Below are 14109 nucleotides of genomic sequence, written 5' to 3'. Positions count from 1 at the left end.
ATCAGTTTATGCATCGTGTGTAGCAAACTGCTCCTCAAACTTTAGTGGGCTTACAAATCCCCTAGAGCTTAATTACAACAGAGATTCCTGGGCCTCCCAGGGATCGTGATTCAGCAGATCCGAGGTAGAGCCGAGAATTTGCATTTCTAACAATTTTGCAGGTGATGCTGATGCTGCTGGTCTTCCAAGCCTGTTTTGAACAGAACTTGGGGCTGGCCTTTTCCCCTGTGTATTCCGTTTTTCCTTCCTCTCTCTCAAAGAAGGCAAAATATCATACTCTGGAGGACAGGTGACTGAAAGCCGTATGCCTCAAGTAATTATTTCTTTTTAAAACAGATAACCTGAGTTTCCTTTACTTTATTTTGCATAAAATCACAGCATAAGTGAAGGGCAGAGTCAGAATTTGAACTCAAATCTCTTGAGTGCTTTGCATTATACCCTCTGCCATATGCAGGACGCTCAACCTTAGACAAGTCTTTAAGCTCTCCCTCTGTTTCCTGCCTGGCTCAAAAGAGATGGTACACGTGAAAGTGCCATGCGAACTCTAACACAGCGTACCCCTGTGAGGGTCCCATTATCACCATTTCAGACGGGGTCAGTGTTTGTCAGTGTGCCTGACCCTTCTGATCTGGGAGCAGTAAGGACTCAGCTCTGATTGTGGACTGAGCCTCTGTGGAGAGAATGTGTGCAGTATAACGAGTTCCTCTGTGCTCTAGAATATGTTCCTTTGGTCTTTGTTTTAGAAATTGCCCCCATGGTGATCAAAACCACAAAGGCTTTCAAAAACAGATTATCATGCCTCTCATCTGAGCACACATGGTATGGCGGGGGACAATTAGGGGGGAGACAGGGGGGAACTGACATTCTACTGACAGCATCTGCTTTGTTCCAGGCCCTTTCCGTATTGAGAGAATCTTTACAGTTGCTCTGTGCATTATATAATATTCCCATTTTACGGATGAGGAGAGGCTCAGAGCCACCACCAGGAAGTGGGGGAGCTTGAATTCTAACCCTGTTCCTTCTGGCTCAAAGCAGCTTTCACCTTGTGTCTGTTGCCTCAAGAGGAAAAGCGAAGCATAGGTACTTGGGCTCAGTTTTATATGATTCTACCTAAAAGCTTCAAGTTGAAGACCATGGGGAGGGTGAGCCCCACGAAAAGGCATGAAAACCTAAAAAAGTGGGGAAAACAAGAAAAACGTATGGGCACCCTCCTTGGGACCTCTGGGAGTGGAAACCCCTGTCGGGAACTGCTGCCCCTGCCCTCTGTTTACATCCGCTTCAGGCTCCACCCTTCACCCAAGTCGGCTAAAGTGCCATTTGTCCAATCATTTAACAAACATTGATTGAAGCACCAGCCTGTGCTGGTCCCAGAAGGAAGACAGACCGTGGTTCCTCCCTCATGGCACTAAAGGCTGCAGTGGAGGAAGGGGACAGGGAGAGTGTAAAAGAATGGACAAAAGCAGGATATATTAAACATGCAAGTACCATTTGACCCAGCAATTCCGCTTCTGGGTATACACACAAAAGAATTGAAAGAAGGGGAGCAGGTATCTGTACACCAATGTTCACAGCAACGTTATTCACAAGAGCCAAAAGGTGGAAGCAACGCAGGTGTCCATAGATGGACGCGTGGATAAACCAAGTGTGGTCATCCATGGGATGCTATTTGGCCTTAAAAAGGAGTGGAATTTTGACACCTGCTACAACATGGAGAACCTCGAGGACATTATGCCAAGTTAAATAAGCCAGACATGAAAGGACAAATATTGTATGATTCCACTTACGTGAGGTACCTGTAGTAGTCAAATTCATAGAGACAGACAGCAGGACAGTGGTTACCAGGAGCTGGGGGAGGGGAGCATGGGGGGTTACTGTTTGCTGGTGTTGAGTTTCAGTTGGGATGATGAAAAAGTTCTGGAGATGAATAGAGATGCTGGTTGCATGACAATGAGTGTACTTAATGCCACTCAACTGTACCTAAAAATAGTTAAAATGCAGGGCTGGCCCCATGGCCGAGTGGTTAAGTTCACACACTCTGCTTTGGCGGCCCAGGGTTTTGCCGGTTCAGATCCTGGGTGTGGACATGTCACCACTCATCAGGCCATGCAGAGGCGGCATCCCACATGCCACAACTAGAAGGACCCATGCTAGAACACACAACTATGTACTGGGGGGCTTTGGGGAGAAAAAGGAAAAATAAAGTCTTTAAAAATAGTTAAAATGGTAAATTTTATGTTATGTATATTTTACCACAGTGAAAAAAAGTAACACATTTGGGGCTCTGTCTTGAAGAAAATGAAATGAAAATAGATTCATCTTACATTTAACCAACAAAAGGTAATATAAATAGGCACATGGCAGCTTTCATGGTAAGTACTACAGAAGTGCTCCCGGGAGCTGGGAGAGAAGAGAACAGGTGAACCTGCTCTGGGTAGTAGGTTAGGGAACCGGGACAGGCTTCCTCAAGAGAATGGCATTTAAAGCAAACCCTGAATGAGTCAGCTTGGTGACAGTGGGGTGGGTATGTGTGGAGGACAGAACTTTGCACGTGGAAGGAAGGAACAGCAAGGGAGGCCAGGAGCAATACAGGCCCTGGTGCAGCGGAGGCATCGCAAGGTTTGTGTGCAGAGCAGAGAGGAGGAGGCAGAGTGGGGAGGGGACGCTGGGCTTGCAGGGCCTTGCAAAGGATTTTAGGCTCCTCCCAGGAGTGAATGGAATCCACCAAAGGGTTTGAGCAAGCGATTTTTATTTCTAATTTGCAAGCCCACTGACTTAGTTGAGACTAAGTAGAAAGAGAAGGACATAAAAATTTATTGAGAGATTACTCTGAACTAGTTAGCTGCTTCACCTACCATTCAGCTGTCGTTAAGCATAACACTTGGCACAGACGAGGTGCTCGATGATGATCCAGAGGGTTGAGTTTACAGACGAGGCTCAGGCTGGTGAAGCCATTTGACCCAAGATAGTGCCACATATGGGATCTGAGCTCTGTGCTTTAAAGGGTCCTTCCCTGGACCTCCTCTACGAGCTGTGCTCCCCCCCTACGGGATGAGAAGGCCACGTGGCCCAGGAATTGTGCCAACCCAGAGCCCGGACCCCCTTCCAACCCAGACCGTAAGTGCCCAAACCCCACATTTCCTTGCTTAAGTGACCCCAGCTCTCTCCCAGAGCCTCTTCTGTGGGTCCCTCCTCCTGAGAACACTGGTATATGGACCCCTAGGCCCACAGGGTGGCACAGGGGCAGCTGGACGTGGGAGTGCACCTTTGGAGCTGTGACTGGTGTGTCCTCCCCGGGGAGCCTGAGGCCCTTGTGCCGCAGGGCAGAGCCCAGCACAGTCTTCTCTTGTGGCTGCAAACCTTTTAACAAACATTCTCTGCCACGTCTGGAGGCAGGAAGTCTGAAATGGGTCTCAGTGGCTGTAATCTGGGTGGTGGCGGGGCTGCCCTCCTTTCTGGAGGCTCCAGGGGAATCCACATACTTGCCTTTTCCAGCTTCTAGAGGCCACCCTTGTGCCTTGGCCCGGGGCCCCCTTCCTCCCTCTTTGAAGCCAGTAATCGTATCACTCCAACCTCTGCTTCCATCCTCATGTCTTCTCTGACTCTGATTCTTCTGCCTCCCTCTTTCACTTGTAAGGAAGGACCCTTGTGATTACATTGGGCCCACCCCAATAATCCAGGACAATCTCCCTATCTCAAGGTCAGGGGATGAGCAGTCTTAATTCCCCCTCGCCACTAAAGCAGCACACTCACAGGCTGCAGGCATTAGGCTGTAGACATCTTGGGCAAAGGGGGCATCATTCTGCCTACCACAGGTGGGAAGAGAAGCGGGCAGGTCAGGGGCCACTTTTCCTTATGCCACCATATTCCCAAGAACTCTGGGAATTCTAAATTCATCCCAGCCTTCCAGTCATCATGAAGGTATATTTATCAAGGTAGGAGAATAGCATAGGAACTGTTTTAATGGTTTGTTAGTTTAACTGATAACTTTTAGATATTTAGACATATGGTGTATGGGCCTCCATTTGTACCCGTACCACTGGCCCTGCAAATATTAGGGGTAGGCCTAACCCAACGTCACATAACAAGCAAGTGTCCAAATTGGAACATACAAATTAGACCGCAGATCATGTTATTTCCACCACACAAGGCCACCTCTTCAAAGGCAACAGGCTGCCCCTACTGTCTTACTCAGTTCTGATACTGTGTGTCTCTCTCTGCCTCCCTGCTGGTGATAGGGCTGTCTGTCTTTGAACCTCCTGTCCAGAGCCTGGCTTCTTGAAGCTTCTGGAGCTGCAGTCCTCCTCTAACTAGTTTCCAGTCTGTTCGTACCTTATTCACACCAAGTTTGCCCTATGTGAATATGTGGGTCATTCGAGTTCACTCCCATGCGGATTCCCCAGGCAGTCAGCACCCCCATCAGGGATACGGAGACAGTTCACTCACTGTCCCTCCCCTCAAGGAGCTCGCAGTCTCCCGAGGGCGCCCGACCGTGAAATGGACAGTGACCACAGTGACGAGTACGAGGATAATCAGGGCAGATCTGGGGGTGGGGTCAGGCAGAGCCTTTTCAGAGGAAGTGGTCCTCAGGCTGAGTCTTAACTAGACCAGGAGGCTGAGGGCTGGAATTTGGGGTTGAAAGAGTGGCATAGTCATAGGCCCTGAGCCTACAGCAGGGCACGTTTGGGGAATCCCAAATTGGTCTTGATGACTAGATCAAAGACAGGAGGTGTGAGGAGGCAGAAACGAGGCTTAAATACTAGGAGCCAGATGGACAAGCGGCTTCATGAGGGGCCTTAATGTTGTTCTTCGCTTAGACTCGGGGCCAGTGAGGTGTCTGGTACACAGCAGGCGCTCAGTAAATATTTGCTGAGAAATGGAATGACGTGGAGTTCCTGCACACCACACAGAGGAACCTGCACTTTACATCCTGGAGGCCAGCGGTTCTCAACCCTGGCTGCACATTAGAATCACCTTGGGCGGCTTTAAAAACTAAAAATCTGTGCCCTATGCCAAACCAGTTTCATCTGAATCTCAGGATATGAGGACTTGGTGAGTCCAGATGGTCTTGAAAACTCCCTGGGTGATTCTAAGGTGCCTCCAGGGGGAGAATCAGGGCTTCAGGCCACAGGAGACCTTGGAAGGGTTTTACCCAAAATCAGATTAACATGTTAGGAACGCCTGAATTGACAGCTCTGCGGGAAAGGAATGGGGCTGGCTGCAGAGGTGGTGGTTGTTGAGATGTTGTTTTAGTGATCCAGGTGGGAGAGAATGAAAGCCCCAAGAAAGGAGATGCATGAAGCAAGTGGATTTTGAAAGAGGTTAGAAAGATACAATCAACAGGATTCACTGACTGGGCATAGATGGGTAAGAACCTAGGATCGCCCCCTGGCTTCGGGCTTGGGCAACTAAGGTGAATAATGGTGCTGTTTCCTGGAAGTGGATGTACGGGCAGAGACAGGGTTAGGGAAGATTTGCTGCCTTAAACCTAACAGGCCTCCACCAACAGCTGTCTGCTCTCTCACTGGCCTTCTGACTGGTAATCCCCAGCCTTTCCCTCATCTTCACCTTGCCTCAGGCCCTGCGTAGTTCCAGCTGCTTCTTTTCTTCTTTACCGCCTTCACTGTCCACTTGTGGGGCTGGGCACTTCTCCCGCAAAATCTGGCTGCCGACAGCGAACACGGCTCTTTAGCTCCTCTCCTCTGTGCTGCCCCAAAGACACTCTCTGGGCCTGTTTTCTTTAAAAAAATAAAAGGGGGCTACAGGAATAGGGGGCAGCAGGGAGAACGTTTCCCCTACTGTTATCAAAGAAACACTCATTTAAGAACATTTGGAAAATACTAAAAAAAAAATCACTTACCTCATACCTTATTCCACATAAGTCTGGCCACTGCCATCATTCTGGGGTGTTTCCTGCCCCCCTCCCCTTTTTCACAAGACATAAATTATTTTGTTTTGTTCCTTTTATAGTTGTAATCATACTGGTGAAACTGAACTGACTATGAAAATAATGAGGCAGCTTAAGGGAGACAGTTTGAGTGTGGTGCAGAGAAAGCAATAGAAAAATATACCCAGTGGAGGCAAGGGCATGGAAACAGGCACTCACAAAGTGTCGTAGAGGCGTTTCAGAGGGCAATTTGACAATATCTATCAAAATCTCGTATGTGTGACCTTGACCCCATAATTCTACTTAGAATTATCCTATGGAAAACAAGTGTTCAAATGCACAGATTTAGGTGGACGAGGATGTTTGGAGCATCAATTTTTTAATAAAACAAGGAAAAGCTGGAGCTCTAAATGTTTATAAGGAGATAAATAAATTACAGAATGTCTATGGAAATGGAGTACCACACTGACATGGAAAGTGCTCCACAGCATATTGTTAAGTGGGGGGAAAACACGTTGCAGGATGGTATGTGGGAGCCCAGTTTGGTATTAGAGGCAGACACAAAGTGCTTATGTCTTGCGAGGCAGGCACTGAAGTGTGCACAGCCGGGACGCGAGGAGTGAATTGGCGGAGGTGGGGACTCCAGAGGCCTGTCAGGGTTGCACTGAGACTCAGGCTCTGCGGTGAGACTGCTGCTTCAGATCCCAGTCCTGCCTCTTACTAGCTGTGTGACCTTTGACAAGTCATTAGCCTGCTGTGCCCTCATTTTCTCACAAGTAAAATCGAGTAAAATAATTGTTCCTATCTCATAGGGTTGAAGTGGGAATTAAATTATTTAGTGCATGTATAACGCTCAACAGTGCTTAAGCCTGTGAATATGCTTAATCAGTGTGACTAAATCAGAGATTCCTGAGTTTGCGTTCCGGCTTCGTCACTCATTGGGCAAATTTCTTAACTTCCCTGAGCCTCAGTTTCCTGCAGGGTAGTAGGGATTTGGGGAAATAGCGTGTGAATATCTTGCTGGAGAAAGGGTCCCTGGCTGTAGTTCCTGGCCCCATTGCAGAGTTGGTAATACCAGTCTCTGGACTTTATCCCTGAGAGTGGATGCCATTAAGTCTCCAGCTGAGGCGGGGCACACTTGAGTGCTTCCAGGACTAGAGATCATGGAAGTCGGCTGCAGCAGCCCCAGTGCCAGAGGCCGGCCGGGAGAGTGGTGTGGATGTGGTAAGAGGCAGAGGTCAGCTACTTCTCAGCTCCAGCCACACCTTGGCTGGTAGAGGCTGGGCCAAGAGCTGCAATCTTACTGTTTTTCAAGAGAAGTTGTGAAATCTCCTAATTTTTAACTCTTGGCAATTAGTTCAATTTTGTAAACACTGTGAGGGCAAACAAAATGTGGCAGCAGGCCATGTTTAGCCCATGAGCTGCCACTTTGCTATCTCTGCTCTAGTTTTTCTCTGCTTGGGTTAGCAAAATATTTACTAGGTGCCTGCTGTACCTATACTCCTTGCCTGGTCGTGTTTATTGTTCTGCAACCTCAGGTCTGCTGGTTCAGTGTTCCTACCAGGTATAATTCAATCTGGTGGGTTTGAAATGGTATTCCATTGTGGTTTTTATTTGCATTTCCCTGATTACTGAGATTGAACATCTTTTTATGTATCTGTAGAAGTTTCCTCTTCCTCAGTAGAATTTTTGTTTCAAGTCTTTGGATCATCCTCTGATTGCTGATGGATTTAGGGCTTCCCTAATGGAATTTTTCTTCTGAATAACGTCACACCCACAAGACTGGACTCCTTGTTCAGGTTGGAGGCTGTCTGCACATCTTAGGAGGCCCAGCACCAAACACAGTGCCTGCCACAGAGTAGGGGCTCAATAAATATTTGAATGAATCGAGTCCTGTTTCAAGAGTATATTTCTTTCTTTATTTTGCAGTTCTCGGCACAAGTATTTCTGATTTGGCTATCAACTTATTCAACAAGCACAACTCCCCCACTTTGATGAGAAAACAGACTGAGAGAGATTTGTTTGTGTCTTGCCCCATTCAAACCAGGAAGTAGAAAGAGGAACTGGCTGCTCTTACAGGAACAGTGATTCTTTTAGGTGATTAGGGAAGTGTCTTTTGAAAGGGGTTTTGGAGCTTGAGAGAGTGCAAGATTGAAACTGGGATAAGCAACTGCATAGAAATTATCCTGACAATGAGGCTGAGGAGGATAAGCCTGAGATGTGAGGCCCCCTTGGTAGCTGGTGCATATCATATTCATACCTGGGATTGAATGTGCGCTTTTCCCCATGACATAGAGGGTCCTGCCTCCTTCACTGGTCAGTCACAAAGTGAAGCCTCTTTCCTGGTGAAGTGGGAAGAGCGTTGTTTTCACAGCCAGAGACCTGGGGGCCAGTCCTAGTGGTTCCCGTTACCTCAACAAGCCTCAGTTTCTTTTTCTGTAAAATAGGGACAATAATATTCACCTCATCAAGGCTATCCTTTAAATGAGGAAACGTTTAAAGCACCCGCTTCTGCTAAGCATACTAAGTCTCCCATTTGATTTTTGTCGTTGTTACTATCACCAGCCTGCCTTCATCCTAGGTCGGAGGGGCCTCTTATCTGGTGAGGAGGGACCTAACACCATATTTGCACAGAATCACTCTGCTGTCTTCTTCTCTTAGGCATCTCTGCTCCCAGGAGTGGCCTTCCTAGGGATTTGCTGATCGAGCCTGGTCTTTGTCGCGGCGCTTTCACTGATTCTTGGTTACACAGCAATTTCTCTAGAGAGTAAGTTCCTTGAGGGCTGCGGGGTGGTCACGCTGCTTTGAATGAGGTCGTTCTGTATGGCTGGAGGTCATGCTGGTTTGAACATGGTGGTTCTCTATGGCTGGTTTTGCATCTGTGCTCAGATTACCTGCTTTTTGTCTTCAAGGTAGAAGAAAATGCCAGCCTCACAACCCCTTTAGTCAAAACCCACTGGAAGTATTGGCAGATGTGCTTATCAATTTCGGGGCTCCTTGACCAAGATTGGGGCGAGGGGGAAATACACTGTGAGCATTGCCTTTTCCCTTGGCTCTCCTTCATATGCCCTCCACTCAAACCATACTTCATTTCCCCCAATACTGCAGACTCTATTGGACTCCAGTCCCTTCACACCTATGGTTGCTTCACCTGGGGTCCTTCCACTTACTTCTCACCTGGCAAATTCCTTCCTTCTCATCCTTCAAGATGGAGGTCAAATGACCCCTCTCTGAAGCCCCCTCTGGCCCTCCAGGCAGCATTAGGCCTCTCTTCTTTGCAGATACTCATTCGCTCACTCACTTGGTTAGCCACAGCTCAACGGAGGGGCTGCTGGGGGCCAGGCTGAGGCGACTGGGATTCACAAAAAAAAGAGTCCTTGCCTAAAGGAGTTCTAGGCTAGCAGGAGAGACAGACCCAAGAATGCAGACAGATGTGTTGACTGTACCATGGAAGCTCTGAGGGGAGTGCCTTACTGGCTTTGAGGGACAGAGGACAGGAAAGGTTCCTGAAGGCGGTGACACCTGTGTGCTAAGAATGTGTGGTATCCAGGCGGAGGGACTGGCAAAGGGCACAGAGGAGAGAAATAATGTGGTGCGAGCAGGACAAAAGCAAGCAGTTGATTTTGCAGGAACACAGGTGAGGGCCAGAAAATGTAGGACTTTCTAATAGGTTCAACCATATGAAATTGTCATTTTTGTAGGTCCAAACAAAAGTAGTCAGATATCATCAATTTCATATGGTTCAAGCTAATATGTCACACTGAAGATCTTATATCTTAGTGTTTCCCAAACTTCTGACATTCCTCAGCCACCTTCATGATTTTTACCTTCCATGAGTTCCTAGCTACTAAGTATCCACTTAATTTTTATTGAAAGAGGCTCCCTTTTTTTACTTAATTTATTTTAAAAGGAAACTTTATGTCAAAATGAAAAAAAGTCACTCGACATAGAAAGAAGCTAATTGTAAAAAGAAACTCAGTGAAAACAAAACTCTTATTAGATCCTCTTGCCCACTATGCTCTGCCTAAAACGTTCCCCTCCCACAAATAAAAGGGGCCTAAGCCATTGTTAGAGGCGTGTGCGGTCAGACAGTTTGAGAGAGTCAACCTCAAGGTGTGAGGGCCCAAGAAGCTTTGTGGCAGTAGGAATTTAGAGGAGAGGATAGAATCAAGAAATGTTTGGGAATGAAAATCACTAGGATTAGTTTGATGTGGTAGGAGAGAAAAGAGAAGTCAAGGTTTTCAGGTTTCTAGCCTGGAAGGCTTGGGGATAGATGATGGTGCCAGCTATAGACGTGGTAAACAGTGATTTAGGGGGGAAGATGATGAGGTAAATTTTGCACGTCTTGTATTTGAGATGCCCAAGAAAAAGCCAGGGTGAGGGTTCAGAGCAGAGCCATTGTGTACAGACAGTCCTTGAGGCTGATGGTGTGAGCCCCCTAATAGAGGAGCAATGGAGGCAGCCATTTTGGTGACTGTGTTTTGCTGCAAATCTTCCCAGCCTAAGAATAGATCTTTGCCCTCCCCCATGGAGGAATAGATGCAGGTCCCAGGAGGCAGCAGTGTGCTTAATCATCTCTGTCTCAACAGCTCCTTGCCCACCAGAGGAGAGTAGATTTAAGGAGAAGATGGCAAGTTCCATCTTGAACCTGCTAGAGTCCTAGAGCCATGGGGGGCATCCAGGTGGAAATGTCCATCCAGACAGATTCTGAACTCTATCCAGGCAATCTGAAGTTTGAGACTAACCCTATAGATTTGGGAATTACAAGCATATAGGTGGTGGTAGAAACCGTGAGAGTGGATGAGAACACCCAAAGTGTATCATAAAAGTAACAGGCCCAGGACTAAACCCAGAGGAAATGTAGCATGAAGGGGAGAGAAGTGGTGGAAAAGGAACAGAATCAGGAGAGGGAAATGTCATGGAAGCCAACAGAATGGAGTTTCCCGGAGAGGAGAAATCACCAATGTCAGATAGAGCAGAGAAGTGTGCCACGATAAAAACACCTTCAGGTGTTGCAATTGGGGTTTTACTGCTGACCTTAGAAAAGTTGTTTTCAGTAGAGTGGTGAGAATAGAAGCCAACATTCATATTGGATTGAGAAGATGAACAAGCATAGACGTCAAATGTAGACTGTAGGGGCCGGCCCCGTGGCCGAGTGGTTAGGTTCACGCACTCCGCTGCAGGCGGCCCAGTGTTTCATTGGTTTGAATCCTGGGCATGGACATGGCACTGCTCATCAAGCCACGCTGAGGCGGTGTCCCACGTGCCACAACTAGAAGGACCTACAACAAAGAATATACGACTATGTACCGGAGGGCTTTGGGGAGAAAAAGGAAAAAAATAAAATCTTAAAAAAAAATGTAGACTGTGTTCTGGGGAAGGTATAACATACCTTTGTTATTTATTCATTCAACAAATGTTTATTGACTGCCTCCTATGTGCCAGGCACTATTCTAGGTGGTAGTGAATAAAGCAGGGAACAAGAAGTTCCCGCTTTCATGGCGCTTACATTCTAGGGGTGGGGAGAGAGAGAATACACAATAAGCAGGTGGAGATAAGTTCTTTGAAGAAAATGAAGTGACAGAGGGGTGGGTGTATGCTATTTTATATAAGCGGTTAAGTAAAGTCTCTCTGATCAGGTGACTGTTAAAGGGATTGTTGAGTTTGTTTTAAAGCACAGTATCAGATTAATTGCAGTCCTTAATTCTTTTTTTTTTTCTTTTGAGGAAGACTAGCCATGAGCTAACTGCTGTCAATTCTCTTTTCACTGAGGAAGACTGGCCCTGAGCTAACATCCGTGCCCATCTTCCTCTACTTTATATGTAGGACGCCTACCACAGCATGGCTTGCCAAGTGGTGCCTTGTCCACACCCGGGATCCGGACTGGCGAACCCCGGGCCGCCGAATCAGAACATGCGCACTTAACCGCTGCAGCACTAGGCCAGCCCTGTAGTCCTTAATTCTTGATACATTGTCTACAGTGTTAAAATAATTAGTTTAGGTCATACCACTCCACTACCTAGGATCCATAAAACTTTACAATCAAATACAAATTCTCTACCATGTCCTCTAAGGCCTTCAATAATCTGCCTTCCTCACCAAATTCATCTGGTACTACCTTTTCCCGTTCTCATTCCACTCCAGCCATACACACCAAAGATGAATTGAATGAATAAATGAATGAATGAATGAATGAAATGTGTCAATTGTATGGTGTCTTCCCAGGTGGCTTCTCTGGCAACAGGCAGCAAGCCAATTTAAGGTCAAAGAGCTCGAGCTTTGGTGCCAGACAAACCTGGCTTTGACTCCTGGCTGGGCTGCTTACAAGTTCTGTGACCTTGGGTGTGTCCAAATCCTCAGTTTCCTCATTTGTGAAATGGAGATTATATGGTATCTATATTGCAGGATTGTTTTAAGGATAAAGTTGATAGTTAACACAAATTGCTTAGCATAATGCCTGGCACGCTGTAAATGCCAAGAATCGGTAGTATTATTATCATCATTGCTACTGTTGTTACTTTGACCGATTAGTCCTCCTCACTTAGCAGATGAGGAACCAGGCTTGGCCAGAGCTGTGTGGTGAGTCTCAGGGGTGCAGGAGGGGTGGTGTGTGGCCAGTGTGGACTTTGGAGCTGAGCAGACCTTGGTTCACGTTTTAGACTTGTAACTTGCTGCATTTGAGCTAGTTGCTCAGCCTCTCTGAGCCTCGGGTTCTCCATCCTTAAAATGCCTCATGAGATGGTTGGAAGGTGGAGAGAGGATGCACATAAAGGTAGCGCAGAGCTGGGCGCCCTAGAAGCCGCTCTTCAGGCAAGCAGCAGCTGTCCTTCCCGATGCTGCTGTGGGGCTGCTTTCTTAATATTCTCTACATAACCCGGGAGGTATTAATTTTTTCTTTCTTCCTAAAGAGAGGGAGGGAGACACAGACCTCTCTGAGAATTTGTAATCTGTTGGCATTCAAACTCAGAGGGTTCATAGACCCCTGCTAACACTCGGGGGAGAAGATTTAATCAGTCCAGACTTAATGCAATCAGTCGACCTCTCCATCTTCCTCTCTCCTCCTCCCCTTTCTTTCTCTTTCCCGTCTGGCCCCATCAGTTCCAGGCTAGCTGCCTTTAGCTCACACTTTTTCTAACAACTTCCTTCCAAGGGCATTCTCAACAAAGGCCACAACCACACTCAGTTTCTGGGGCCGAGGGCATGGTGTCACTTAAATTTCCTAAGCACCAATGTCCTTATCTATAAAATACGTAGTTAGGATTAGTTAAACTAACAGGATTGGCTGATCACACTGTGCCAGGTGTGTTCATACACAGTCTCGTTTAATCCCCACAACAATGCTGTGAGGTAGCTCTTTCATCCACCTCCGTCAACATTTATTGAATGCCTACTGTGTTCTAGGTACTGTTTAGCGACAGTGATGCCTCATGGAGCTTACATATCGGGAAGGGACTATAAAAACAGGAACCACTAAATAAGATAATTTCAAACTGTGATAAATGTAACAAAAATAAAACAAAGAGCTAAGGGAAAGTGTTTCTGTTACTAGCTAGATACAATTTATATAAATTCATGGAGTATAAAAGTATCAAAGTGTATACCTGTTACTTTTTGGTTTTTATGGAAGCTTGTTTTCCTGGTAAGTACAGATTCTCAGCAGGCCGCTCTCCATGGGCTGCATAGAATGCTGCAGCTGCCCCCTTAGCCAAAGGGCCTCAGGGGGTTTTCTGGCCTGATATACTTAAGTTGTTAGTGGAGAATTTGGTCCAATGTCAAGGCAGTCTATAAAAGGTGTGGATTTTGAACCTCAGACACCATTCCCTGGAGCTGGCAGTCTCCACTTGTATTACTCTATTTGAGGAGGGCAAATTGAGCCTTTGAAACCCAGAAAGATGTCATCCCTAAGTAAATAACCAGCTGAGCATGTTTGAAGGATGTGAAACAAAGATGAATGTAGTCAATTCAGAAAAATGAGCCCACCGGGGAAGAGAACAGTGGCTACAACTGTGCAGAACAAAACTGCCCAGATGGAGGGTTTTATGTTCCCCTTTAGAGCAGAACACAATATTCTCTTTACCAAGGCAATGAATTTTCCCTGATAATTGCTGCTTTTAAAAAAATACCTACTGGGGGCCAGCCCTGTGGCCAAGTGGTTAAGTTCATGTGCCCCGCTTCAGCAGCCCCGGGTTCACTAGTTTAGATTCTGGGTGCAGACCTACACACTG

The 14109-nt window shown here is 46.8% G+C and overlaps 1 long non-coding RNA gene across 2 annotated transcripts in view; it reads right to left on the bottom strand.

Annotated features, from left to right (window-relative positions):
* Window positions 1-3909: 3909 nt before the first annotated feature.
* LOC106782784 (uncharacterized) overlaps window positions 3910-14109 on the bottom strand; it is a 46923-nt gene continuing 36723 nt past the window's right edge. Inside the window, exons 3-5 of one of the 2 annotated variants that reach the window (XR_011432583.1) lie at window positions 10922-11166; window positions 8145-8320; window positions 3910-5735 (exon numbers count right to left, since the gene is read on the bottom strand). This is a non-coding gene — a long non-coding RNA (uncharacterized lncRNA). The remainder of the gene's footprint in view (window positions 5736-8144; window positions 8321-10921; window positions 11167-14109) is intronic. The other variant, XR_011432584.1, reaches the window with a different exon arrangement.

The sequence above is a fragment of the Equus caballus genome, chromosome 2 (genome assembly GCF_041296265.1).
Source record: "Equus caballus isolate H_3958 breed thoroughbred chromosome 2, TB-T2T, whole genome shotgun sequence".
Lineage (NCBI taxonomy): Eukaryota > Metazoa > Chordata > Mammalia > Perissodactyla > Equidae > Equus > Equus caballus.
Note: the sequence above shows the minus strand (reverse complement) of the source record. Positions and strands in the feature narration are given on the sequence as shown.